This window comes from Catharus ustulatus, chromosome 3 (assembly GCF_009819885.2).
Source record: "Catharus ustulatus isolate bCatUst1 chromosome 3, bCatUst1.pri.v2, whole genome shotgun sequence".
Lineage (NCBI taxonomy): Eukaryota > Metazoa > Chordata > Aves > Passeriformes > Turdidae > Catharus > Catharus ustulatus.
This window is the reverse complement of record NC_046223.1, coordinates 69,202,712-69,228,801: the sequence shown is the minus strand read 5'-3', so window position 1 is coordinate 69,228,801 and position 26,090 is coordinate 69,202,712. Positions and strand designations below refer to the sequence as shown.

The window sequence follows — 26,090 nt, the reverse complement described above, 5'->3', positions numbered from 1 at the left end:
ATGGAAAAAATGAAGCTACTGTGTACTCTCTAAGGGAAAACAGACTTCTCTTACATTTCATGGAGAATTATGGTACCTACATTTAATAGTAAAGCAATAATATTTTACTTGGTTAAATTAGGCTGGTAAGATTTCATGTTGTCTATATAAGATTTAAACTTTTGTTTTAAAATTCCCATCAAAAGGACAAAGAACATTTAGATATATACTGCTCATAGGAAATTATTTCCACCTTTTCTTCACTTCTGATAGTTCTGGAGATGGAGGCTATAAAGAAGACATGATTTCTGCCCTTTGACTCAAATGAGGCAGGTATAAGATACCATAAACTACCTGATAAAAACCACTTTTTCAAGTTAGAAATATATAGAATTTGTAAGCAATCTGACAGACAAGGAGACATGAATCTTCAATTTATACATGAAATATCAACATGTCACACCTCTAAATCCTTTCTGTTTAGTAGTGAATATTACTACTTCCAGTGGCAAAAAATGTCTTGTGAGAGCATCACTCATTTTACACACATTGACTTTATTTCAAATTGTTGCACATTTTCTATAAACAGTTAATATCAAGTGCACATAGTGTCTTTAGGAAGGAAAAAAAAGGAAAAGGAAAAAAATCTTAGAAATATAGAAGCATAAGTATTTGCATGTTGGTGCACCATGAAATTATAATTTTAAGAATGACCACTTTATTATTCTGCTAATTTGTTCACACACTTAATTTCACAGTTCTCTCTAAATGGTTTCCTTATATTGAGGACAGTTAGTCAGAGAGAGAGAAATCATTCTTGTCATTGTTTCTAATATACATTGTGCAACTAATTTTCAGAACCAGCCAGTCAGTATCTGTTGGGTTTCCATCTGTGCTGGAGAAGGAAATATTCCATGCTACAGCCACAAGTTTCAGTTTGGGTCCTTGTCTGGGCTAAACTGCCCAGAAGGGACTGGAGGTCAATCTGGACAAAGATCAAGTACTTCAAACCACAGCTGTTTTCCATGGCTTTTCTCACTTAGTTGATTTTCCAGCACTGGTTCTTTCAGAAAAAAACAGTGTTAGTACAGCATGTCAATGAAGCTCATGAAAGGCTGTGCTGCATGTACTATTCAGTGTCCCTGGGTAGGCCTGGTCTCTTTGAAGAGTCTTTGCAGGAAGAGAGAGAACAGTCTTCAAATCAAGATGCAGCATGGATAAATAGTGCCTCTTTCTGGCCTAATGCTCCCCTATCAAAGAGAACTGTCAGAGACAGCACAAATGCAACACCAGGAGGGCAAGATTCAATTCCAGATTACTCTCCAGCATGACATACTTTATATAGTCTCACTCAGAATTAGGTATTCTAAGACAAAGGGAATTGGACTTCTCTGGTTAATCCCTTATCTCTTCAACAGAGAGCTTGCTTGCCCACTAGTATTAGTGCTTTAGGGCGACTAATCTGTGTTTGCTGTATAGAGAACCTCATAAATTTTAATTTATGGCAAATTTACAGAAAAATACGGTTTTATCAGCAATTGCTGCACTAACTTTAAAGGGATTTATTTCATTACAATTTCTATTATTTATTAAATAATTAGAGAGTTCTGTTACCCACATGATTGTTTGCAACAGTTTATAAGAGTTGTAACTGCATCTAGAACAATTGGCAATGCATTTATCTTTTTTTTGAGGCATATTTCTTAAGTGTTCATTTTGTTATAAAATGTTTACTAAGCGGAAAACCTCACCCATTTGGAAGGAAATATGAAAAGCTGTTTTGATATTAAATGTATTTGTGGAGGACCTGTTACCTCCCTTACTAATGTATAAATGTGAACAGTGATCTTGTTGGAAAGGAAAAAAAATCACATCCTTCCCTGAATGAGTACCCAAAATGTTGGGTTTTTTTAGAAAACAACAGGTATCCTTCATTATGCCTCTCCATGTTTTATTCCCTTTATTCTTCATGGATCATAAAATAAGACAAGGAACCAAATAACTCTAATATGACAAGAAAAAATGTTCCTAATGTTTCTACTTGAAAAAAGCAGAAAGAGTGAGAAATCATATTTGAACTCTCAAATTGATCTTTTTTCCTTCAACAAATGCCTGATTAAAACAGCCAATAATTTTGCTTTCAACCTAAAACCCTGAAACTGCTTTCTTTGTAAAATTGTCAAGAGTTTCTTTAATTCTGTTGATTATCTTCACCAACCATGAAATAATTATTAAGACTTGTATTGATATTCTTTCCTTGATAGTATTTTACTGTAAGACCTTTTGAAATTATGTTTGAACAAAAAAGTATTGTTAGAACTGTTTGTTGTGATGTCTTTGTAAGTGTACCTAAGAATACATTGTCCATTTCATATATCCAAAAATCCATATATTCATAAATCCATACAACAATATCACATAAAATTTTGTCCTTTAGCTTAGATTCATTCTAGTTTCTAAGATAATCTTTATATTTTTTCCTAAGAAAATTTTATTGAATAGTAGTGAAAACATTTTAAAATGTTGCAAGAATGTATTTTAAAAATTAAATTAAATAATGAAACAATATAGAAATATCACCATTAGACATTCTGTTTTAAGTATCTAAACTCTAAAGCCAAATATTTATTTTAAAAACTAATTCAAAGTTGTTTAGATGATAATTTTTTTCTCTGCATTTTATTATGTTGAAAATGAGAAAGGGAACAAATGTTCTCCTTAACTTGAGAAAGTAAGGTAAATATTTAGCATGAAAACAAAAATAAGGTTGAAGATAATTGGACAAAATAATTTTCATGCAAGAAAAAGTTTAATTAAAATTCCTTAGTTTTACTGATTTACTGATATCAAGATTTTTTTAAAAGTAGACAACCATACACTGAAGAATTCTGTAATTTATAAGTGAGAATTTTCTGACCACACTTGATAAGTAGCTAGTCTGTTTAAAAGCTGTAACAGTCTGAAGTCTCAATTGCTTAACTCCATTTGAAAATAACATGCAAGAGAATGAAAAGGTTTTGGTGTCTGGGATAAGCCTATTAGTACAGTAAATGGAAATGTGAAGCAAGAACAGAAAAGATTTGTGATGCTTTCCTTGAGCCATGACATTTTTTCAGAAGAAAATGGAATATAGAAAATAGAAAATAACACAACCTTTAAAAGCATGAAAAATCCTAAGAGGTGCTTTCAAATAAGCCTAAGCTAAATCTAGTGAGGATCTTTTGTAACTAAAAAATTGTGGATTTAAATGTCCTGATATGCATGAGTAACAAAGGAAAATAATGTAGGAATGGAGCACTAGAATTTTTAAGTAGTTAGATGGTTATGCAAACTGTAGATGTGTGTGATTGAGGGGACATGTATTTAGGTTATACAGTAACAGTTGTTCGCCTACTAAAGCTAAAAGTTGACTTAGCTCAGTGTCCTGTTTTTTTGCACAGACCTGAAAGTTAATGTGACATTCACCATGGGTTTGCTGCCCATAACAGTCATCTGTAATGTCCCTGCCATTTCAGCCATGTGCAAAAAAATTCTTTGTCCCTAGAGTTAGGAGTCTAAAAACATCAGGATTATGAATTTATGTTCCTCTATGTTTGAAGAAATTAGATTTTGTTTAAATTAAGTTGCTCACCAAGCACAGCCTCTATACAACTGGATATGGGAAATATGCAAGGTGTGGTATCACACAAAACCTAGCACTCCAAATCCAAAAGTAGTTTAGAGAAACTCATGCAATGCTTGAGGAAATTAATAAGTCTGTGTCAAGTAAATTCCTGTCTGACCATTCTGGAGCTACTCTGGAGACACCTACCACCCAAGATAGTCATGGCTGGGACCAAAGCCCCTTCTCAAAGGGTGGCTCCAGGAGCCCCTGAGGACTCCCTGCACATCCTGCTCCACGCAGTCATGCCAGGTCTCCTGGAACAGCAGCACAACAATTTGACTGGGTGCTTCCAAGGGACCTGGAACAAAGGAATTTCTAGGCTTTTACATCCTCAGTCTCTGCACATCCTATCTAAGCCATCATCTCCTGCTATGTCTCTGAGTGTCTGGTCACCTGGACAGGCACAGGTCCCATGGCCTCAATGTCACACAGAGGGTCAATGCTCTTGCCAGAGGTTCTCACTCCTGCTAAGCCTGCAGCTTGCACTGCAGCTGCATACCCAGCTACAAATGCATTCCTCAGCATCTCTAATATCTCTGCTCCATCCTGAACCAATCTGAATGTCTTAGTAGTATTTTTGCTGCTGGTTTGGATAAAAAATTTAGGACTGCTACGCCCTGTTCCAGTTAGAATTGAGGAAATTATTTAGGCTTTTGAAGGGTAGCTGAAAGAGGTTACACCTATTTAGTGTCACAGTTGTTTGATTCTCTAAGGAAATAATTTAAATGTCTCCTCAGCAGGCTCGAACTTTAGATTACTTTCCTGATGGGATACACCCAGGAATTCAGAGGAAGCTGAGAGATGTAATTTGCCAATAAAATCATAATTATCTTTGAAAGGTCATTGTGGACGGGAGAAGCAAATATCACTCATCATCATGAAGAACAAGAGGAAGAATCAAGAAACTAAAAGCCTTTCAGCACCACCTTGGTCAAAGGAGGTGGAAGAAATAATCCTAAACACCATTTTCAAACATTGTTCACTGTCTTTATTAATGACATGGATAATGGACAGATTACATTCTCAGAATATTTCAAATTATGTAAAACTGGAAGGAGTGGTTGGTACACCAAATATCTGGGTGGCTTTTAAATATCTTCAGGGTTGGAGCTACCATAACCTCTTTGAGCAATGTGTTTCCCTATTTTGTTACCCTCACAGGAAAAAAAAGGATAATTGCTGTATCTCGGGGGTTGATAGTGCAGGCAGTAGTGCTTTGGTTGTGCTGCTATTTACAGAGGTCTCCACAGGCTGAAGAAATGGCTGGCAGGAACATCATGAATTCAACAAGAGGAAGGACACAGTTCTGCTCCCCGGAAGAATTAACTCCATACATCAGATGGACTGGAGGCAGACTGGAAATCAGCCTTACAAAAAAGGCCCTGTGGATCCTGCTGGACACGAAGTCAAATATAAACTTGTCAAGTGTGCCACTCTAGGGAAGAAACCCAACAGCCTCCTGAGCTGCCTTAGAAGTACTGCCAGCAGGTCAAGGAAGGTGACCCTTCCCAGAAAACAGGCTGCCCAATATAGTTTTGGAGTTTTTATCCTTGGAGATATTCTAAATCTGGTTGAAGAGCTCTTTGAGCAACCTGCTGCAGCTGACCCTGTTTGAGCAGGGTACTCAGAGTAGGTGATACCTGTAAGGACCTCCCCACCTCTCCCAACTACTCTCTGATTCTGTGGTTCTGGAATTCCTAACTGCCAAGAGTTTCCTTTAAAAGCACAGATGGAAGAAAGCGCAAAAAGGGACAGGGTGAAGGTCAAAATGAGTCACCCTCTGTCCTTCATCTTAGAACTGTTTCATTGTACTAAAGGTATGCACACTGATAGACCACTGAAATAGTAAATAAAGGGAATCAGGACAGTGGTGCTTGTCATCCAGTTGACCCATTCAGGACAGGAGTCACTGTGGTTTCATTCCTAGAAAAAAGATTGAAGAAGTATAATACTTAATTTTCTGTATAGTTGCCCTGATGCAATTTAGTGGTATGGGTCAGAAATTTGATAATGAAAATGTAGAATCCAAAGGAGAGTACAAAATCAGGAAACAGCAAAGAAACAACTTTTGAAGTACAACATGCAAAATCACTGTACAATATGTCTGAAAATTGATAAAACACAAATTATATACAGGCTGCTTGAGTGTTAGGTTATACATAATGTCATTGTTAGGCAGGAAACATTAGAAAACATTTGAATTTCCCTTAGGTATGGAATTCAAAGTTTTAAGAGGTATAAAAATCTGTATACTCCCAAGAGCTCATGACAGTTATATTTAGAAAGCTTTGTGTGCATTGTATGATCTCTGTTTCTAAGAAAGTAAAATCCTGCATGTAGAACAAAGTACAGGATAATAAAGCAAAAGCAGACCAGAAAAATATTTCCAGTAGCTAACACTTGATCAATAGATAGAAAAACTGCCAGGAGGGGAAATAGCAAGTGAGCATTTTCAATGTTTAAATTTACTACTTTCCCTCTTCATGGCAGTGAATGTAGCTCATCTAAGACATAGTATTCATAGGTCTCAATATTTTTTCAGATGCAATTAATTTTTGTGCTACTGACCTGATTTATTTTCCACCCCTCATTTTCACTCCTGGTTTATGTTTTGAAACTAGTACATGTCAATAGCTAAAATTAGCACTTTTTTTCTGGCTTTTCTCTGCCTATGTTATAGTTCTCCAATGCTATAAAAAAGAGCACATCTTGGTAAATTATATGTGCTTATAAACTAAACTTGGGAAAACTATAATGTGCCAATGTTACTAACTCCTACTATGAAAAAAGGCTTTTAATAGGAAACTTCTCTTTGCCATTATGAAGAGAATGTGTAAATTTCAAACACTACCTGAATCTGCTGGGGAATATCACATGGAGTAACTCAGCATCAGATACAGAAAAAAGGCCTTAATAAACATCCCTACACGCAGGAGACTGGAAAGAAAAAGCTGAAAACAGCATTACTGGATTTCTGAGAGAGTGTCAGAAAACAATACTGCTTTGTGTGATTATGTAGTCTGCATTTTCCAGGAGTGTGGTCCAGGGAGATGGTTCAGCCTATTCAATTTCCTTAGATTCATTCCTCTTGTTATATTACCTGTGGACAAGGCACTAGGACAGTAATGGGATTTTTGAATGCACTGATATTTTCATATTTAGCATTATATTTTTCTCTGGGTTTTGTTTGTTTGTTTGTTTTGGTTTTTGTTTTGCTTTGTTTTTTTGTTTTTGTTTTTGTTTTGTTTTTTGTTTTTGTTGTTGTGGTTTTTTGTTTTGCGTTGGTTTTTTGGTTACTGTTTTTGGGTTTTTGTTTCTCTTTTTTCTTGGTTGGTTGGTTGGTTGGTTGGGGTTTTTTTTACTGTTTCTCCTTTTTGTTTTGTTGTGCTCTAAATTAGTCTTCCAAAGCTCACATGTATAAAGAATGTATGCTTAGCTGGAAGCAATTCCAGCTAAAAATTAGTTCCTTCTGCCTCATTATCCTACTATTTCATGCATCTCTGAAACTCTGCATTATACTCTAAAAAGCTTCCTAGAGGAGATTTGTTGCCAAAAGGCATCAATCAACATAACTTGTGATTAACCTCACACTACAGAATAAAAGTATGTCAAAATGTTCTCATGTAAATGGCTTGATGTGTAGACATTTACCATGCCAGATTCCATTTATATTTATATTGATCCATTAGCTGTCCTGGCATTCTGAGTGGAGATAAAACCCTACAAAAAAGGAGATTTTGCTGAACACAATACGACAGATTCTGGTAAATGCAAAAAACCAAACTAAAATCTCTTACTGAGGCAATTTCATATTGCCTGGAGTTGCTACTTCTGCAGCATTGTATTGCTGTTTTGGGACACATCTGGGCAGGTGGTTTTTGGAAAAAAGACAAAGGCATGGAAAAGGAAACAGAGGACTCAAGCTGCAGGCAGTCAGATGCTACATGAAGAAATGTCACTCCTATCAAGGAGTCAACAGAAAATGGAAAAAAATTCCAAAGACCTGAAGAAATCATGCATGGAAGAGAAAATGAAGAAGTAGATTAGTACAATGTTGCAAATCATTTTCCAGAGCCTCAGGATAAATGAACTAATCCTTCTTATCTCAATGCCAAATATGCATAATTTGAAAAGAAGGAGAATAACTTGCTTAAAGCATTTTTCGACATTTATTGAGTAACAGATGAAAAACATGGCAGCTATATTGAGGTGCTCTTTAAATTGTACATTTCCACAAAGTATTTACTTTACTTGAACAGCTTTGATAAAGTCTCACAGGAGACTGATCCTTAACAGACCTGGGGTGAAAGGTAAATGATAATATAATTTAAAATTAGGAAAGTGAAAGATAGAAAAAGAAGCCAAGAGTAGGTTTTACTAAGAGTAGATAACACTTAACTAGCGTTAAGTTAAGCAAGGAAGGAATCAAAGAGTGAATTGCTGCAGAATATAGCCACAATCACTGTTGCTTAAAACATTTATTGATGGTGGGAAAGACTCACCAACAGTCATTCAGACTATGATATTTGTGTTTCCTGCTGGCTTTTTCTTTTGTGAAAGGCTTTTTGGTGTTTTCCTCCAGAAATGCTTATGCTTTTTATGTTCCCTGTTTGTGCTCTTTGGTCTTCCTTTGTCAAATGGCATTCTAATTCGGCTTTGGTTTCATTAATATTTTAGTTTAACATATGAAAAACCTTCTTCTACTGAACAACTGAACAAATTTCCTCTTCTGATATCAAAAGAAACAAGTACAGTAATTTCACGACCATAAGGCGCACCAGACTATAAGGCGCACTTTTTTTTTGCAGCGAGGCTCCGCCCCCAGCTCCCTCCGCGCGGTTGCTGGCTGAGGCCCTGCCTCAACCCGGCAGTCATTGGCCCCCGGGCCCGCCTGTACCTGGCAGGGGCGGTGCCGCGGGGCCCCAGGCCCGCCTGCATCTGGCGGGGCCGGGGCATGGCCGCCACCCCTCCGTGCTGCCTCTCCGGGGCCGGGCTATGGCCGCCGCCCCTCTGTGCTGCCTCTCCGGGGCGGGGCTATGGCCGCCACCCCTCCGTGCTGCCTCTCCGGGGCCGGGCTATGGCCGCCGCCCCTCCGTGCTGCCTGCACGGGGCCGGTGGGTGCCTGTGGAGGGGCGGCTCCGCCTCCACGGGGTCGGTGGGTGCCTGTGGAGGGGCGGCTCCGCCTCCACGGGGCCCGGGGGGTGCCTCTGGACGGGCCGTCCCGCTTGCATGGGGCCGGGGCGTGCCTGTGTAGGGGCGGCTCCGCCTGCACGGGGCCCGGGCGTGCCTCTGGAGGGATGTTTCCGCCTCCACGGGGCCGGTGGGTGCTTCTAGAGGGGCCGTCCCGCCTGCACGGGGCCGGGGTGTGCCTGTGGAGGGACGGCTCCGCCTCCACGGGGCCAGGGGGTGCCTGTGGAGGGGCGGCTCCGCCTCCACGGGGCCGGTGGGTGCCTGTGGAGGGGCGGCTCCGCCTGCACGGGGCCAGGGGGTGCCTGTGGAGGGGCGGCTCCGCCTGCACGGGGCCAGGGGGTGCCTGTGGAGGGGCGGCTCCGCCTGCACGGGGCCAGGGGGTGCCTCTGGAGGGGCGGCTCCGCCTGCACGGGGCCGGGGTGTGCCCGCCCCTGCTCCGCCCCACCTCCACCTGGCAGCCATGACCCTGCCGGCTCCCCCCGTGGCTTGCAGCTCGCACTTCAGGGTAGGCAATTTTTTTGAACTTTGTCCATCAGATAAGGTGCACCGGACTATAAGGCGCACTTCCGGGTTCCAGGGAAAATTTTAGTCAAAAGGGTGCGCCTTATAGTCATGAAATTACTGTACTGCTGATGTGACGGACATCTTTTTAATCAGTGATGCGTTACATGGGGGAGGAATGAATGTGGATTCCTGTATTTGTTCACCATAAGTCCCATGAATCAATAATAAATACAAACACATGTAAAATTAGAACTTGTTGAAAGAGTAATGCTAGACTTCCAAAGAAATTTGCAATTTCAGACAGATTTAATTTCCTGATTTTGGAGAGCTCTTTAAAGACAGTACTCCAAATTTGATATCAGGTCATAATCATTATCTGGTTTCTCCCTTTTTTTCCTACACTTTCTTTCCCTTTTTGTTGCTGGACATTCTTAACAGATAGTTTATCTTTAATTTTATTCTTAATAGACAGTTTATCTAGAGTGTAAGCATATTCTTACTTACATAAGTAATACATAAGACATGCATTCTAAGACTATCTGTATACAAAACCAAAACCAACCAACAAAACAAGCAACAAAACAAGCATTTCCAGCCTAAGAAATATTTGCATTCAGTGTTTTCAGATGTTTTTGAATGATGTGCAAATTCTTGATCAACGTCCAGATAAATCATTAATAGCGAAAAGAATTTAAGCCAGTAATCCAATTGTTTGCTATAGATACTTCTTTCAGCCCTAGGCACAGGAATAACTGACGAATTAGACAACATGCATAATGCAGACATAAAGATGAACAGTAATTCAGCTGCTGCTCAATTCTATATTATATATTACAAACTGTAGAGAATTAAATCAAATTTCTAAGCAGCATGGCTTTAATGGATGCATGTCTGTTGTGTTGCTACTGATAATGCATTATTATTCCACATAGTGTAGGTTTTTTTCATTTGGTGACAATTTCTCTTGTACAATCATAGTCCTTGCTACAAATTTTGCTTCTGCTGCTCAAAATCTTAGGTGAACACCTCACATAAAGGCATGCAGTCCTTGATTTTGAGACAATTATTCTATAAGATACTATATTATTTAAAATCTACTCCATAAGAGATCAGTAATATTTTAACTGAATTTAGAGGGGAAAAACAGTGCTGGAAATCTGGTGTAAACTGTAGTCTTAATTTTTTTCATATTCATAATCCACCTTCTAAATATGTGCCAATTTTAAATATCTTGTTTTAAAGGTAAGTTTATTGCTCCAACATGAAGAATTTTGAGACTTTTCTACTATTTCCTATTTGTGAATTATCCTCCATGTCAGCATATGTCTGGTCCTCTGCTGTGTGGTTGAGTCATTTAAAAAGCAGAAAAATATACTAATACTAGTTTACAATCATTATGGATCTAGCATTTTGATTACATTAGGGATCAACAGTCAGAGATTTGTAAAACATATTACATATTATGCAATGTTTAAGAGATAAATTCAACATCTGACTCTTCAGAAGTGTAAACAAAATAATGTATGAATTTAAAATAAATTTATTTGGAAGATTTTTGTGAACTATTCAGGTATATATGTTCCTGTTCTTTGATAGGTCTAACTCTCTGACATGTGTTTAATTACTCCTGATTCTGTTTAGGCACTACAGGGTACTACTCCACTTTACTCTCCATGCTCTTCTTTCCTTCTAGAAAAAGTAAATGGGAACTGTGGAAAAGGAACTGGTGGGAAAGGGATGTTGCTGTCCTTGCCTGATGAGGAAGCTGCAACAAAACATGAATTTGAGCTGAAGGAATGGGAAGCTAAAGACTACTTTTTGCTTAGTGTCTCTAAAATCATGATTACTCTTGTGTGTTTTCTGCAAGTAAATGAAGCTGAAATTCCCACTAACTCATATACAGAGAACTAGTGTAGCCCTTTGAAAATGGTGTATTACTTTCAGCTTTGTTGTTGCTGTGTATCTGGCCTCTTTGATCTTTTTTTTTTCCTTCACTGTAAAGCTTCCTCTCTTGACTTCACAAAAGTAAAAGAAATCAACAGAAGGCTTTCAAATTTAATTTGAAACATTTCTAATTTTGGGTTTCATCGGTCAAATCCTCTGATCTGATTTTCTCATCCCCTCAGACTCTTCACCATCTCAAAGGAAAACAGCTCTCAGGCCACAGGACTACGTCTATAAATCTTCAAAATCTTGTACCTAGGGCTGTCTCATCTGTTGTAAACCTGGAGCTTTGCACAGGTGAGTGATCATCCCTGCCCTAATAAAGTTGATAATGTAGTTTGAAATGAAATTTGATTCCTCCCTTTCTGGAAGAAGCTGTGCTGTTTGAAAATGAAATACAGGCCATTTGTTTGACGGCTACTCCATTATATTATAGCCAGTCTTCCTGTACTCATACAAAAAGCAAGATGTGAAATAGTGATATTAAAAAAAACAAAAGACAAAGACATGGTAATTGCACAAGAAAATGGCAAAACTAATATTTTTATGTGATTTTACTAAGCAAATTCTTCCTGGGAAAGAGCTTTCCTGACAAAATCAAATTCTACTGTTGCATTTCATAAGAAGCTGGTTACATAAGCTGAAGGCCAGCTACATATTTAATGCCTCAGTTCAAGCTGAGATTGCACAATACAAACCCTTATAAATAAACTATTATTCATGGAACAGTATTTGACTGTATAATGAAGTCGTGTATAGACCTACATCAGCTCAGAATGCCTTTAATGCATTTGGTAACTAGCACAGTTTCATTGCCTTGCCATTAAACAACTTCCAGACAAAGGGTTTAGAAAGGATAATCTTTTTTCTACTGCTTGTAGAGATATTGAAGTGCAGCAGGAATTAAACCCACTAATCTACATCTTGATTGGAGCAAAACACTGGCAAGCTGCTGTCTACGAGTGTCTATTTGCCTTATCTTGGTGGAGTATTCTACAGCCATGCTGTCTTTCCCTACAAAAACTTCTGTAAGAACATGTTCTGACTCTCTTTGTTTCTGGTTTTGCTAATGAAATTTATTTATAATGTGTTTCAGGGAAGATCACCATGCAGTATAAATTTAATAAACTCCTTTGACATAGATGGAGTTTTGCTGTTTATCCAAACTGACATTCTGGGTCTATATATATGCAAAGGTTGAACTCAATGACCTTAGGGGTCTTTTCTAACCTTAATGATTCTATGATGCTACACTGTATTGTTTTCCATCTGCACATGATTGACATTCACTATTTGATTTTCTGAGCTAAAAGACAATAGTCAAGTCTCTTGAAAGTATTCAGCAAGTCCTTTTTTACTTTATTATGTGTTTCCTGTATTTTATTTCAACAATTTCAACAATGGACTTTTTAAAGTATTTATTTTAGATAATCTGCTGCCTGAAAGATCCAAGCAAATAGATTTTCCCTCTCTCCTGTGTTTTCATCCTAGCAGAAAAGCTATTAAAGCAGGCAGAAATCTGATTGCAGTCTCTGTTTTAAAGCATTCTGGAAATTGGTAATTTTTGCTTTCTGTGATGGTGAGAAAAAAATATTAGGGTCTATCTAAAATATTAACATTTATATAAAATTAATTAAGTTTTAGGGGGTTTTATTTCAAGAAATATATTCATGTAAGTGGTCTGCATGGGAAAAATGAATCATTTATTGTCCTTTCAGTTGCTTCCTCTTGCTCTTTCATTTTCTTCAGTCTGTTTACTTATTTTCATCAACCCCCTCCAAAATACTTAGATGTTTAGCTACCTTTTCAAGCTACATTTTAGGTTACAGTAAATTCACGAATACAAGCCGCACTGAGTATAAGCCGCATCTCTGGGTGTTGGCAAATATTTCGGTTTTTGTCCATAGATAAGCCGCACACGAATATAAACTGCTCTGTCATTCGCAGCGAGGACCTGCGTGCAATTAGTAACAGAACTGCGGGAGGGCGGGGTTTACTGGCTGAGCTAAGGCTGTGCAGGCTCAGCCCGCTAGGGGCCGCTGACGGGGCCAGGTGGCCCAGCCCGGTGCTGCCGCTCGGGGCCGGCCGCCGCTGCCCCTGGGCTCGGTCACCCCGGGTCGGCGCTGCCCCGCGGTGGCAGGCAGGGACGGAGCTTCCCCCGCTCCTACGGCAGCAGCGGCGGGCGGGGACAGAGCTTTCCCGCGCCCGTGGCGCCGGCGGCGGGCGCGGACAAAGCACCCCGCCTCCTCCCCGAGCCGCGGCAATGGCGGCGTGCACTTCCCGCCCCCCCCCGGGCCACGGTAATGGCGGCGCGGAGCTCCCGCCGGCTCCCCGAGACGCGGCAATGGCGGCGCGCACTTCCCCCCCCCCTCCCCGGGCCGCGGCAATGGCTGCGCAGGGCTCCCGTCGGCTCCCCGAGCCGCGGCAATGGCGGCGCCCCCCCCCCCCCGTCGGCTCCCCGAGCCGCGGTAATGGCGGCGCTTCCCCCCCGTCGGCTCCCCGGGCCGCGGCAATGGCGGTGTGGCCCCCCCGCGTCCTCCCCGAGCCGTGGCAATGGCGGCGCCCCCCCCCCGTTGGCTCCCGGGGCCGCGGCAATGGTGGCGCCCCCCCCCCCCGTCGGCTCCCCGGGCCGCGGCAATGGCGGCGCCCCCCCCACCTCCTCCCCTGGGCTGCAGCAGAGGAGGAAAGAGAGCTCTCCCGCCTCTCTCCCCGCCCCCCGTGCTGCCTGCAGGGAGCCAGGGCAACACGGTAACACTGTAACAATTGCGGAATGCCGGCTTTTACTGGCCGGTGCTTGGCTCGGCACTCTGGCTGGCACGTCTGGGGTTGTAAATGTCAGAAAATTATTAATATATTAGCCGCACCCGACTATTAGCCGCACTTCCGGGTTTCCACTAAAATTTTTGTCAAATTGCTGCGGCTTGTATTCGTGAAATTACTGTATTTCTGTTTTGATGAACCAAGTAGAATGCTGAAACTATGCCCTGCAGCTGTTGGTACCCAAATGCAGACAATGAACAAAATTCAAATACCTGAAAAGAAGTGAAATATGAATACCAAGTTTGATAAATAATAAACCTGAACAAATATTTAAGTTAATCATGGACAGCCTGTGATTTTGGAAAATAACCCAAATGCCTGACTATATTATTTTTTCACTGAATTAATTTCTCAGCATCAGTTAGAAAGGCATGCAGATGGTGTCTCTTGCTGTAGCCTGGACGCTTGCTTGGGAGTTACACGGCTATTCCAACAGCACTTAATGCACGGTTTTGCTTAAAGAAATATATAACATATTCAATACGCACTCTTAAAACGTATTAATATTAATCATACTTGCAGGTACATTACCAGAAAAGGAGACACATCTCATTTTTAAGGCTCGTTCAATATATTTTAGAATATGTATTCAGATTGGTCCACTTATATGATAAAGATGCCTGAAGACATGCAGGAAGGCTTTTGAATACTGTATCATCTGATTAATATTTACGATCTAAAGAAAATTGATAAGACAACTGCAAAAAAAGTGACATCAAATATAGGAAAACATTTCTTTCCCAGGAGGGCTTTTGACCAATGGAACCCTGCACAATTTCTTACCAAATGTGAATATTTCAGGTTCTTTTAAGGTAGTTTTGCATCAAACATTGAACTGTGTTTTTGCAGCTGTTGGGGATATTTGGATTTCATCATATTTTGCTTACCATTTATTAATACTTTCATAGTTTTCCTAATTTATGGAAACTTCCCATGATCATGTAAGGAATATCATTTGTGGTAGTGTCTAAAAATCACGGTCTTGTTAGTATTGAGCAGCTGTTCACCCAAAGGGGACTACAATAAGAAGCTGTGTGGTTCAGAGACAATAAAGACAAACTGTAGGTATACAGTTCAATCACCATGAAGTCCAGCCCATGTATTCAGCTCCATGGTACAGATTTTAGGACAGGCTAAGAAATGTAAGAAACTGGTTACTCAAATAAGACTTATCTAAAATGTTTTACAATGATCTTTTCTTGAGAAATTTCAAGTCATGTATGTAAACATCTACAATGATTTCTGTATTGTTTTTAATCCATGTTGGTAGAAAAGAATATTTAATACATTCATATAGCATTGTAGTCTTGAAAAACCCTATACAGAAATTAAATTAGTTTTGTAAATTTTTTAAGACATTTTTGTCTTTCCTGCTCAAATACGCACAATGATAAGAGTAATAGTAATTTAGTAATAATAATAGTGTTTATATGTTGAAACTTTTTCTTAATCTGTTCGGAATTTCATACTATTAAAACTTCTTCCTTTGAAGGAAATTAGCAGTTATACATAGAAACCCTGAAAGAATGCTATGGAAAGAATTTATTAAATAATGTCTTCTGTAATTTTCTCATTTTTATGATAATTGACTTTCTAGAAATCTCTTGTAGACCTCTTATTCACATTTATACTGTAATTAAAGGAGTTTTTATTTTTCCCTGTATGAACAGTTTTAGGTGTTGGAGATCTCTACCTTTTGGATGCAGAGTAGCCTAGAGAGTATGTGAACATGGTAAGCTCTTTGGGTCAATTTCTGTCTTTGGGTTTCTGTAGTGGTTTTCTCATAATGAGGCTGCAAGCTGAAGGAACTGTAGTAATGAATCATCCTCACCTGCACTGGAACCTGGATAGGTGGGATGAATCACCCCCTGGAGATTCTCATCTCTCATCATTAAATGAGGGCTAGGGGAGAGGTGGACCAGACAGCTAACTCTCAGAATGGCAAGGCCAAATGAAAAATTGAAACAAATTTTACATAAGTGCTCAGGATCTTTTTTATTTTGTCTTTCACTGGATAACTAGAGAATGTTATTTCTTTAAACAGTATGCATTTATGATGTAGGAAATACAGTAATTTCATGACTATAAGGCGCATCCTTTTGACAAAAATTTTGGTCCGAACGCGGAAGTGCACCTTACAGTCCGGTGCGCCTTATACAATGTATAAAGTTGCAGAATTTGCAAACCCGGAAGTGCGAGCTGCGAGCCAAATCAGGAACCACGGGAGCTGTGGCTGCCGGGCAGGGGGATGCCGGGATGCGGCACGACTGCCGGCCGGGGGTCACGGTGCGGCTGCCGGCCGGGGAGAAGTGGGGGAAATTGGCGCAGCCGCCGGCTGCGGGGAAGCGGTGACAAGCAGCGCAGCCATGGGGAAGCGGGGAGAAGCGGCCCGGCCGCCACCGCGAGAAATCAGCAAGAAGCTGTGAGAAGATCCGCCGCCGGCCAGCCGGAGGGAAGCCGGGACACAGCGTAGCCACGCGGTGGGAGCCGGGAGCCGTGCCAGCCGGCACTGGGGGCAGGCGGGAGTGCTGGGGCCCACTGTACAGGGAGGGCTCCTGGGACTGCGTTTAAAGGCTACACCGATCTTTGAAAAATGTTTGCAAATTGAGCACCTGCCAGTAATTTGTTACTTTGTTGTGCGCCACGCGGCTCCTCGCTGCAAAAAAAGGTGCGCCTTATAGTCTGGTGCGCCTTATCTGATCAAAAAAGTTGCGAAATTTACTGACTCCCAGGGGGTGCGCCTTATAATCCGGTGCACCTTATGGTCGTGAAATTACTGTACTTTTCATTAATCCAGAATTATTCGCCTTCAAATAAAAAAAAGAAAAAAGACATTATGGCTGTCAGAAAATTTAAGTTTCTATCAATGTGTGAAATACCTACAAATGAAATATAATTTATCTGATCTGAAGTCAGCATTCCATCGTAGTCAAATGGAAGAGAAAGGCACCTAACAGAGAAAGTTCATCCCTGTGCAAGCTCAATGAAGGTACCCCACACACCTGATATCTGAATGATTTGAAAGTGAATGTTCCAAGTCCTACCCTCCATCACGATAAATCAGGTCAACAAGCCTCTCTCTCTTATTTGCAGATTATAAAATGAAGCTGAAATAAATAAGGTTCGTCAAACAATAATTTTAAACCAAATACTGAAAACACTGATGGAGTTTACACTTTTAATGGTCTATTTGTCAAATGCAAAACCGAGACTGAAAACTTTTGGACAGACATTCCACAAGTATTTCTGTGGAGATACTAATTTCCCTACAGGTACATTTCCTTGTTTGGTACTGCTTACATGTCAGCTTCTTTTTTCTGAGAACTGTTCTTTCGGGTAATTTTTTTTTCAGGGTGCCATTATTCACACAGATTTTTCTGAGGAGATATTATGGCTTAATCTCTGGAAACCCACAGGAAAATATATGAGTGAAAGCCCTGGGGTAAGTACCATCTAAATACACAGAGAGCGACATACATATTTCCATGTTGTTGCCTGGGCAATATTTTTGCACATATGGAAAGCATGTGGTAAAATAATCAGTCTGCAAAAGATGACCACATAAATTATCAGAGAGAAATGCAGTAAATATAAACATAAACGCATCCTGAATTTCTTTACCTGATTTTTAATCCTTTCCTGCCTTGTCATTTCCTGTGTCAAGGGATAGGGAATAAAATTGGGAAAAAGTAGAACCTGTGTGCTAAGAGCAGTTTAAGATTGAAATAAAATTAATAATAACAAAAATTATTATAAGAACAATAGAACCAGAAATTACAATGAAATGGAGGGGAAAAAATGAACTGAACTCCAGAAGAACAAGTGATCCACAATCCAAAGGTTAACTGACTGTTGGCCTACCCTATTGGACTGAGAAAAATCTTTTCCTCATGTGAACACTTGCTGAACCAAACTTGCACACTGAACAGAGAGATGCACTTGAAGGGTGATTCAGGCGAATGCAATACTATACACTCAATATTATATTGTACAAATACTTATCTGCATAGTCAACTCCTTAAAACAAATATATCACAAATTCTTGCAGGATTGAATATATTATAAATACTAATAGGATATGAGCCTATGCAGGTATAAATTAGTGTTCAATTTACACGAGTTTTAACATTTGAAACACTAAAAACACCAGAGAAGTGACTTACAAATTAGTAGACAGTGGAAAAATGCTGAGATACATAACACCAGGTTTTGGCCTTGACTGTTTGAAAAGATTATTTTTATTGTGATCCGTATATAATGGTAATTTGACTCAGATCTTAAGTATGGTGTTGACAATTCCAAACATCTAGTCTTAGTAAATGTCTGATTTCTCTTAATGTTTTTAGAGAAAGGAAGCAAAAGTATACGTCTATTAAATCAGGAAAGAAGCTGGTTAGAGAGGTCGGGGTACAAAACATGATCATGGAGACCATGAATTTCAGCAACTAAATGCACTTCTTTTACTGATTTGATTGTTCCAAATGCAATCTTTTTTTAGCTAATTCTATGAGATTTAGATTATGAAAGCACATAATCTGACCAATTTAAGGAATGTTAAATTTGTAAATGGATGCATTTTATGCATCTTTAACAGTTTTAAGCTATTCATTTTCAGAGAAAAAGATTCTATAATGAGAAAAGAAGAATATAAAGCAAGCCAAATTCACTAACTCAAGCTTTTTTATGAGTAGCACTTTCTTTTAATGGTACATTTAGCTAACATTGAATTACAGAGGAGTTCTGACAGAAGTGCATATGATATCTGCATTAATATCAAAGTATCCTTTATTATCAATGTTATTTTCATGAAAACAAGATTATTTAAATAAACAAGTCACATAAATAAAGTGCAACTTTTAATCCTGGTTAGTTAGTAATTACTCATCTTCTTGAACCCAGAAGATCCATTTGTTTCCATTCATCCCTTGAAGAAGGACTTGAACTGCAGTGTTCTTTGACGATGGGGAGTACATTGTATGGTTGTCAGCCAAAATGAGCATTTATCAATTATTAGTCACTATTACAGGTAGTGAAACTTTCTGTACTCCTCAAAATCAACACCTAATACCCAAAGAAAATGAACTGTTAATCCAGTCTTTTTATTGATATTATTGGTTTGTTCTGAGATCTTGGAGCAGATACAAAGACCACTTTCTTATGCTGCATATATCACTTATCTACTTGCTCTTTGAGCATGGGGCACACATCAGAAAGCAGAAGTAATCTCTAAAGAGCTTTGAAGCTGGCCATCTCTCTGAGAGTGCCTAGCATGTTTTTCCCATTGCTACCTCACAGAAATCAGGCAATACAAATAACCAAAATACAGTGAATAATGACATCAATGTCAGGTACTGACTCAAGTTGTAGATCCACCACAGAGCTAAAGAAAGACCCTGCAGAGCTGAATCAGAGAACAAGAAATGTCCATTGATCTAAAACCATACAGTTCTGTAAAACTCACTGAACATAAAAACCTCTTGTTTTTGAGAGATAAGGGTAGTATGAATTGCTTCTTAAGCAATTTTGGTGTTCCTAATTTGTTTCATTAACTTGTAATTGTTATTATAGAAGCCAGAGAACAAGAACTGGATTCCATGTCAGTCATCAAGGTATAATGAAATGGAATGAAAACTGGGAATATTTTTTGCTGTTGCAGAGCCTTTGTTTTCAGTTTGTCTTTCTTCTCCGTTTTTAAAAAAATATCATGTCTGAAATAGTAACTTCAAAAGTAAAGTTACATGTCTTCATAGGAGAAAGCTTTCAGAACACAGCTTCTCTTATCACGAGAGTGTTGTGGTTTTTTTGGTGAAAGTACCAGCTTGGGCCTTGGTACATCTCCGTCAAAATTGATATTAAGTTTCAAGGTATATTTGAGGCTAGAGATCCCTAATTCAATATATATTGCAAATGTGCAAGATAATGAAAGTGTGTGTAAAATCTGACAGTGAGAAACTGGTAATAAGTTGATCCCTGTAATAGAGATGCAGTCTTTGATACATTTTATTGTTTTAATGAAGTTATGACATTCTGCTCTTTAGGCCAGCCTGAAATATCTTTACTTTTTATCTTACCTCACTACTAATGACACACAAGTGCCTAAGGATTCCCCTTGTGATAAAATATTGTTATAAATGACAATGAATATAAAAATGGCTCTGTGATGTACAATAATATATTTCTAGCATAGCTGAATAATCTATTATATTAAATTGTTTTAGGGATACATTTAAACCCGTGTTATGTGAGTTATAATGGCGAGTATCATTCCAGACTTTCTTAAGCCCATCTAATTAAACTGCTTTGGTGGGAGAAAAATTATATTTACTGGGTTAATTCCTCTAGTGGATGTTTCTTGTACACTTCTATTACTTTAGAAGTCCAGAAATACTGAAATCCCTCAAAGGTTCCTGATGTTGCCTATTAGCGTGTCTTTCCTTGGAGGAATAGTAACTTCATCATAGATTTTAGCTTAAACTCAGTTTTCCAAAATATTGTAGTTTATAAAATTATAGTATGGACTGTAACATTTGTTGTTGATTCATGCTCAGCCTGAGGCAGACATTCTGTTGCCTTTCAGGAGAAAATTATGTTTCCTTGAATGAGAAGGGTATATGACAATGGTAAAGGCAGGCACTGGCAGTTTGATATAAAAAATAAATTGTTTGCTGTTATCTGAATATTCTGCAGATCATGAAGCTAGAGGACTATTTTTAATATTCAGTTTAATATTCTGTGGTGCCTTTGTACAGAGCAGTAACATCACCATCCCATTTGCTGCAGTATATGTACAAACAGTAAATACTAGATTGCATGCTGGTCTCATCTACACCAGTCTCATTCCAGAATAAGAGTTCAAATCAGTGAAGCAATTTTCCTGGAATTAATCAGGTTGAATCCATTTGTGAGGGCAGAGAATTTAGCTCTACCATGGCCTTTCTCCACATCCTTTCAGCTCCGACATGGTTCTCGACATGGAACGGGGACATATAAGGAAAATATGAACATAGAATTAAGCCTTAAATTAGCTTGAAGAGTGGCTAAGGTTACATTAGCTTTGCCATCTTCAGTGACTCAAAAGTTTTTAGGAAGTTATCAGCGCTCTTTTTATGCATGCTGCTGTGTGAGAAATAATGTGCTGTAGAAATTTTCAAGCTTCTTTCAATCATCTTGTCCTCTTTTACAGACTGAGAAATTGAGGATCTAAGATACACATCAGACAACTTCTAAAATGAATATGGATCTCCTCCTAAGATTTAAGCTAAAATATGTATGTTTGAAAGAGCTAAGGCTGACTGTAGGAATTTTCCTAAGTTTTTCAAGCAGAGAAGGATTCATCCAGCGCAAGTCTTAAGAAATCTCTTTAGATGCTGCAGGGTATCAGAGACATGTCAAAGGGCTGACAGATAGGATCTGGGATACATGAAAGACTAATGCTGCTGTGAAGAATCAGTTGAGACTGAAGGAAAATATCCCAGAGTATTTAAACTGCTATTAATTGCCTATATAAAAGCAACTGAAAACCTACCTCTCTTAAGCAAGTTTCAGACATTTGATATTTCTAAGCAGAGACAATTTTGGTTTGATTTTTGACATGGTAATGTTCAAAGTTTTGGTTTTACTGAAATCACTTTATTTCTATGACAAGATAATATTCTTGGGTAATTACTTCTAAGACATAAAAGGTGATCTTAGAATGTTAAAGGCTACATTTCACTTTGCATATCAGACTCAAAGCTTTTTGAAAAAGCTCAGGTTATTTAAAATTTCCTTATTTTCAAATTTTGCATAGTACCTTCATAAATATGAGTTCTCTGACAGCTTGGACAGAAATCTCCTAGGAATAATTCAGACATCTTAGTTTCATAAACTGTAATATCTACTGTGATTCTAAAATCCATCCCTAGTCTGAATTTAACCTTTTGGATTTGAGCACTGCATTTTTAGATCTCTTCTAGACTGTGAAGCAAAATTACTCTCTCTCCTTAGCCAATTTTGAATAATTGTGGTTTACATTGCTTTCACCTTTAAGTATGAATTTGAATAATATATGGCATAATACTACAGGATGGACAATTTAAATTGAGTTAGCACTGCATGCCATCATATTTTGAATCTCCTGGCTTGTGTACGCTTGATTTCAGACTCAATGCTGCATTAATGTTTCTTTATTTCTATTTAATATTACTGAGTATGTCCTCCAAATTCTGTAATGGTGTCTTTATAGCCAAAGTAAAGCTGGAAAATGTTGTAGTATATTAGTGCAAATATAAACAAATTAATTGAAATTGTGTACTGACCAAATTTCAGATACTGAGGGTAACTATCAGAGTAGTAGGTACATCTCTGCATGCTCAACTAACATCTTTGGGTTGAAAGTTTGATGTAGAAAGCTTAGATGGAAAAAAATGTATTTATAATGATCAAGGGAAATTGGCATTAGGAAGTAGCTCAATCTGAGCATTTCTTATTTCTCCACACATGCATGTGAGGCACATGCTTCTTATACACAAAAACTGGTTTCTGGAAACCTCTTGGGGAAAGCTGAGAACATTCTTTGTAGTTATGTAAGGCTTTGCAGTTTAGGTTCAGGGTCTATTTCAGGAATCTTTGAGAACTTTTCAGTGTTGCAAATAAGAAGTATAGATTTTCTTTAAACTTAGCTTTTTGCATTTGGTACAGTCTGTCTTTGCAGTCATGAATCGTGATGCAAAACCTCCTCCAAAGAATGAAGGAAATAATAAAGCAATAGATAGGTCTTGCTAGCCATGAAGGCAGAAAAATAGGTAGCTGAACACATTATAATTGTCATCTTGTAGATTGAATCTATCAGCTAAAGGAGTTAGGTCTTTTCTCCCTGGAGAAGATAGGGAACATTACAGGAGAGATCTCACCACAGTTTTCCAGTACTTAAAGATGGCTGCAACGAGAATGGAAACTCTCTCTTCATGAGGAGCCACATGGAGAGGACAAGAAGCAAAAGATACATTCCACTGGGAGAGGTTTCACTTAGATATAAAAAAAGAGATTTTTTTTTTTCACAGTAAAATAATCATTCACTTGAATAACCTACTCAGGATCACAGTGATGTCCCTACCAACTAGAAGCTTTCAAGATACAATTGGACAGTGTGTTAGGTAATTTTATCTGGCTCCTGTTCCCATGAAAGATGGGACAAAGTGAACTTTTGAGATCCTTCACAATTGGGCTATAACATGATTCTATGAACAGACATATTCAGAAAATATTTTGAAAAAAGAAAAATGAACTTTGATGGGAAAACTAGTAGGTAAACAGTTACAAATTTTGTGGATAAGAAGATTGTGTTCTGTGAGGAGATTAAAATATATTGGTTTATCTAGCCTAGAAAGGGGCTTAAATGAGATATAACTGCTGTTTTTAAACAGAATGTAAATACTGGAGGAGTGATATTTAAGCAAACAGATATCTATGGTGCAAAAGCAAATAAACATAGACAACACCGGATACATAAAAACTTTAAGAGGGTTTTTAACTGTAGAATGAATTACTATTCTTTACTTTCCAATAGCAACCAGAAGAGTAGATACATTTACAAGTAAATGGTAACAGCAGTAAAGGGAAGTTAAGAGTATAGTGAGTACAGCTATTTTTAGAGATCAGGTAAATACAGGTATTATAACTTGATCCTCGTAAATATGTGAGCAAATAAGACAACCAAACCATCAAAATTCCAACATAAAATTTGATTTGCCACCTCTTCCATCTTACAATTTCTGAAACAAAAGCAATTTCCAGGAAGGAGCAAGTTCCTAGCATTTGTTATTTTTAGTCCCTGAAGACCATCATGAGGCAGAACTTGGTGCAGGTTGGCTTGTCCCACAGTAAAGGGATGCATTTCCATACTTGCAGCACTGCTACATGACCATTTATTTTCTAGGTGGAGAAATGAATGGTGCGCCTGTAAGCATCCCAAGGGCTAGAACTTCACAGACATCTGAGGAGTGGATGATGTAGCCCAGGATATATGATAGAGCTGCTATGGAGAGGAAGACTGGGAAGAGCTGACACTTCTTTTCTCAGGAATTGCCCTGATCCATTCCTCCACCAGCATAAAACTTGCTCTTTAGTAAGACCTGGTAACATCATGTTACTAAAGCCTGGTAATCTTGCAAGTGTCTTTGTACCCTGGGAGTCAAGAAAAGAAAAAGCCTTCAAGCATAGAAGGGTCTCAGTGCCAGAAAAATTCATTAAAAAAACTCTCAGGATACCATGAAGTTCCCATTTTAAAATGCCAAAAAATAATACAGGCATTGTGAATGTTAACCTGCAGATAAAAGATGCTTTATTTATATTCCCAATTATACAAGTTTTGACCTTCCACTCATCATTCCATATTTGCAGATAGTGGAGAACAGAACCTCCAGGACTAGGAGGGTGAGAGAATAGGGGCATTCAGTGGAAAGTATACCTTTCATTGTGTGTGACAGTCAAAGAATATGCTCCCTTTTTCTGAAGTTACATTTCCGTAGATCAGAGTCTTTGTTTATCAAATACAATATTTTTGTATTTCTATTACAAACTTCAGTTTAGGTTTCCTTTCTGCAGAAATGACAACTCTGAATATTATCAAGGAATAAAGGAGGTGATCTTAATCTAAATTCTGTCTGCATAAAGCTCTTTCCTTTACAAGCCCACAAGCCAAGCACAACATATCTACAACATTTGATTAAGATCCACTAAGTATTAAGTATAAACTTACACACATAAGTTTCTTCCTGTAGTGCTGCTAGTAGGATATTGAATGCTGGGGTTTTGTTTTTCCTTTTGTCTCTTTTCCCAAAGACATTTATGTCTCTCAGGTATCCTGTGCTAAAAAGTAAGGGTTTTTTTTCATGTAAAAACCCTAAATCTGCCATAAGGAACTCTGCTGAACCAACTTGCTCTAATTCATTAGCAAGAAAAATCTACCAGGAGAGGAATAATATAGAGGTAATCTAGAGGATTAGGATTCAGACAGTCAGTCAATATTTAAAGACTTTGCAGATGGAAAACTAGCAGAGGTCTGAAAAAGGCTGTTAAGACTACTATAAGGTTCACAGAGATGAGCAGAAAATACGAGAATTGAATGGGATGTAAATTCAGAATCACTAAGAAACTCTTTCTCTTTTAAAATGCTTTTTGTTATTTCACAGTTCAGAAGGAAAATGTCAAATTATATTGCCAATTAAGAGGTGAAATTGCCTGCTTTTCTTAGGGAAATTTAAAATATAGAAATACATACTACAAGTAGGTATTTTAATGGGTAGAGGTGGGGACAGCTGGAAAGATTGTTTTGGTTTTCTTCAGCTCATTTTAGATCTAATACCTCTGTGCCTGTGGACCACGCTGCAGCATGATATGATAACAGCTATTTTTCATCAATATCTAAGGTTCTACTTTAAAATTTCTATTGTATACTGAGCCACCAACATATGTGCAATAGGAAGCTTTAACAGAAGCAAAATTAGACTACCTAGTCTTTACCATATGCATATATGTGCATGCCATATGCACATTTAAAGTCCATTTACAGCCTGTTTCCGGTTTTTGTCATCAATTTTGCAGTCATAAATTAAGATGTTGTCATTAATGATATCCATTCTAAACCATTAATCTTTCGTTACTATCAGTCTATATGAATGAAATGCGACAAGTACATGCAAGAAGCCATTGCTTGTGCAAATTTTAGATTCAAATTATAAAAGGCTGTATTTCAAACACAGAAATGTAGAAAAAGAGGTATTTTTGTACATAAAACTAATAATAGAAGTTTGTGGGTTATTTTTGCAGGACAAATGGTAATGATTTCATACCAAAAGAAGACAGGTTTAGACTAGATGTAAAGAGGAAATCTTTTAAAATGAGGTAAAACTATACCACAAGCTACCCAAGGTTGGATACCCCAATCCTGCAAACATTCAAGGTCAGGTTGGAAAGGTCATTGAGCAACTGGTTCTATTTGAAGATGGTC

At 38.5% G+C, this 26,090-nt stretch overlaps 1 long non-coding RNA gene across 1 annotated transcript in view; it reads left to right on the top strand.

Moving 5' to 3' along the window:
- LOC116994418 overlaps positions 1-15,834 on the top strand; it is a 46,858-nt gene extending 31,024 nt beyond the window's left edge. The window contains exons 3-4 of the long non-coding RNA XR_004417477.1: positions 11,464-11,578; positions 15,772-15,834. This is a non-coding gene — a long non-coding RNA (uncharacterized LOC116994418). The remainder of the gene's footprint in view (positions 1-11,463; positions 11,579-15,771) is intronic.
- Positions 15,835-26,090: the final 10,256 nt, after the last annotated feature.